Here is a 3,946-nt window from a genome sequence, read left to right on the forward strand (position 1 = left end):
CCAGCGTCGAGTCGCCCTAAAAGAGGCTCCAGACAGGTCGGATTGAAAGGTTGCTGGAGGAGGCCCTCCCCAGGGCCAGGCCGGCCATGCTCTAGGCCGAAGACACCCCAGGGGGGCGATGCCCGTGACGTTGAAGGATAGCTTGGGGTGCTTAGAGTCCTTCTTCGAAGGGCTCAGCTCGCCCTTCTCCTTCCTCTTCTGCTTCCTTTGGTTGGGCTCAGCTCGCCCTTATTCTTCTCGGCCTCAAGGCCAAAGACTGAATCCTTAGGGCTCGACGTAGCTAGCGCCTTGCCCTTCCTAGCCTTGAAGGGCCCTGACCTCGCTTTGGCCTTATCAGCCACCTTCCTCCTCCTCTCCTCCACCAGCTCAACCTTCATGCGAGCCACGTCGAGCTGAGGAACATTGTCGACCACTGAAAGAAAAAGAAGAAAAGTTAGGTGATGATACAAGAAAAATTACAAGTGTTTGGGCTCGGCTCGGATTTTCTACCCGGGGTCAACTTCCATAACTAGAGGAACTCCTCCTTCAAGAGCTATTGAAAATTGAAGGCTTTCTACCGAAGAATCTGATCATACGAGACCTGGACGTACGTGGTCAAGGATGACATCCGATTGATATAGCTCAACTTTATCTCCTTCCACTCGGTTCAGAAGGGACAGTTCGGGATGGAGGTGAAGAAAAACCAGGGCTTCCAATGTTTGTTGGAGGTCGGCACCTGGGTGAGGTACTTGAACGAGTTCAAGGCTGAGCACTTCTATGCTTGGCAGGTGAAGTAGTACCACCCGATGTCTCTGTACCTCTTCAAGTACCAGAGCCGAGAAAAGAGGCTGACGGTGGTGATTTGATCCATCTTGCCAAAGATGATGTGGAATCCGTACATCAGCAGCCATGCGTTCGAAGTCAGTTGGCCCGGGGACAAATGGAAGTGGTCTAAGATCTGGTCCACCAGGTCGAGCACGGGGAAGCAGAAAGCGTACTTGAAGGTGATCTCGTACAATGCCACCTCATTGGGCCTGATGAAGCAGGCCATCTCCCGAGGATGGGGAGCTTGGAGTTTGATGTCCTCAGGAATTGCGTACATCTCCCTCAAGGCCTTGAGCTCGGACTCGGTGACCATGCTTTTGATCGACCCAACTCTTCCCTCGATGGGCTCTGGGATGTCGGAAGAGGAGTTGACCGACCCTACCTCCAAATCATCAGAAGATCTCTCCTCATCAGATTCTTCGTCTTCTCCCAAGGACAACCACGAGCTCTTGACACGTTCCTCGAGGATAGGCTGAGCCTGATGGTTGGACTCTTGGGGCAGGGGAGCTTCAACACTATCATTCAGACGGGATTCCACATCCTCAGGCTCGTCCAAGGCCGACCCCAGAAGGTCTATTATGGGAGAAAGGGTGGAGAGCTCTCGGCTCTGATTCACGATGTCTCGCACCCCGATGAGAACTTCGCCTTTGGAACCACTACCAACTGACATGTTGAAGGAAGAAAACTTACTGGTTGATTGAAGCTTGGGTGACGAGCTGAGAACGAGAAAGAGGTAAACGTAGAGGAAAGCCAAGCACTAGGAGATTCGAGAACTTTGAGTTAGCCAAGTGCTCTGAAGATGTGAACAGGAACAAATGAGAGAAGAAGTACCACCATTTATAGTTACCAAATTGCCAAAATCCAACGATCGAGGGAAATCCGGGAAGATCTAACAGTCCAAATCATGAGACGGTTTGAATTTCCGAGCGGCATAATTATGCCAAGTGATGTGTCACTGATAGCATTGGTGTCAGAATCCGTACGAGACGTTAAATCCTCATAGAGAATGGGCTCGGGTTCGGCCTTGGAAAAAGTGATCGGCATGCCAAAGACTATACTCAAGGCCAAGTTGAGCCTTGATGAGTGGGGGGCCTATGATGAGTCATAGAAATGTCCTCCACTCGGAGGGTGACATGTGGACGTACTCGGGCCGAACCCGAGTACCGAGCCAAACCAAAATGAGCTGCACCGGACTGGACACCAGAGGAGAAAATGATGCCCTAACCCGGAGATCATCCCATTCATCGACATAGCCAAGCACACATGGTCGAGTACTTTGGTAGCCAAGCACTGGGCCAAGCCCATTGGGGTCATCCCAGCGGCTAAAACCCTTGAGGAAGAATACCGGGACGAGCAACCGGGAGATCGGTCGCACGTAGAGAACCTACCGAGCCAAGCCCGATTCCAAGGCTCTCTGGACCAGCATTCCGGTACACCATACCTCCACCTACACCGACAACAAAGCTGAGCATCATGGGCTCGGCCATCCGAGGCCAAGGCCCCTCCAGAGGTGGTGGTATGACTCGTCAAAATCACAGAGCCACATCATCGTACCCCAACAGTCATGGATATGAATCAGGCCATAATCCAACGACGGAATCGAATCACGCTCCAATAAGGACTCTTACCTTATTAAGAGTCTGACTCCGAGAATAACTCTCATCTTCGCTCCGCATGGAAGAGCCCAGCCAAAAGAGAACTCTTACCATACAAGGACTCATCCCGGCGACCTCAACTCATCCTATAAATACCCAGGTATGGAGCTCAAACGCTCATCTCAGTTTTCACTAAGTTGAAACACTGTTGCACCGGAGACCTAACTTAGGCATCAGAGAGTCCTTGGTCGGAGTCACACCGGCTCTCTTGTGCTCACTCGATTTTTGCAGGCTCATCTTTGGGCAAATCGGACGACGAAGGTTTCCACACGTAACACTCACAAGTCAGAATATCGAACCTTTTCTTATTGTCCAACCCATTGGTATGATCCAACAGAGATATATGATCAAAAGAGTTTCCAAATCCCCAACTACGGCAGCCATCCACTGCATTCGTTCTGCTAATTATTTCTGGAAATTAAAAAAAAAAATTGAATTCAAAGAAACAAAATGTTATATATAGACTGAATGATATACATAAATAAACGGAAAAATACATCAGAAAAAAAGAACTCACCATGTTTTCCAAGAAAACAACAGAAACTATTATCTGCACCAAAATATTTCAGTTTTCCACATTATTAAAGAACAACAAAGAATGAAGGGGGAGAGAGTACGGGATTCGGGAGACTTCTGTTGAAAATTGATTCACTCAGAATGTTGTTAACGTGTATATGCCGTGTGGTCGTATGGAGTGTGGACCACTTAACTTGGGAACAAAGTCAGTTCTAACATCTTATGTGTTTTATAAACGAGTCTAAGAGAAAATTTTCTCCATGAGCTATAGTGCAATTTCCCTCTCACATAAAGTTTTTTAGGGGAAAATAATGCTAGACAGCCATCTCTTGCATTTTTGGGTTAATAATTTTTGGGTTTTTGAAAAATGTCCCCCCTGAAAATGCCCATCTGTCTGAATGCCTTCCTTCAACTTTTTAAATTGTAAATTCTCACTTACAAAATAGTGTAGTACTTTGATCCAGTCTATTAATTTAGGAAGTTAAACGTTAGTTTCAGAGAATTTAATGACTAAAATGCTCCTCTGATAAAAACCCATCAAAATTAAAGAATAAAATGACCAAATTGCCCTCATCTTCCCCAAATAGTTTAGGATTTGAAACTAAAATTGTTTTCACCAAATCGATTAGGGTTTGAACCCATCTGAAAATTTATATTCTTCTACTCCATCTATCCCCTCTTTTCTATCAACATTTTATATTCTTCTACTCCATCAATCCTCATCTCTCCACCTTCTTCATTCATCTTCTTCCATCCTCTGTCGATGTTTCTGCATATATCCTTGCAATTCAATTCATGTCTGATGATGACAACAACAAAGTTATATAGTATATGCATACATGTCTGTGAGGCTATCTATGAGGCCGTGGTATTGATCATAACCGTACTTGGAAGTTGCTAAAAATCTACACTAAAAAATAAAAAAGGGATTCAAAATCTGTGTACTATTTGAATTGAATGTTCTTTAATCA

The sequence above is a fragment of the Telopea speciosissima genome, chromosome 6 (assembly GCF_018873765.1).
Source record: "Telopea speciosissima isolate NSW1024214 ecotype Mountain lineage chromosome 6, Tspe_v1, whole genome shotgun sequence".
Taxonomy (NCBI): domain Eukaryota; kingdom Viridiplantae; phylum Streptophyta; class Magnoliopsida; order Proteales; family Proteaceae; genus Telopea; species Telopea speciosissima.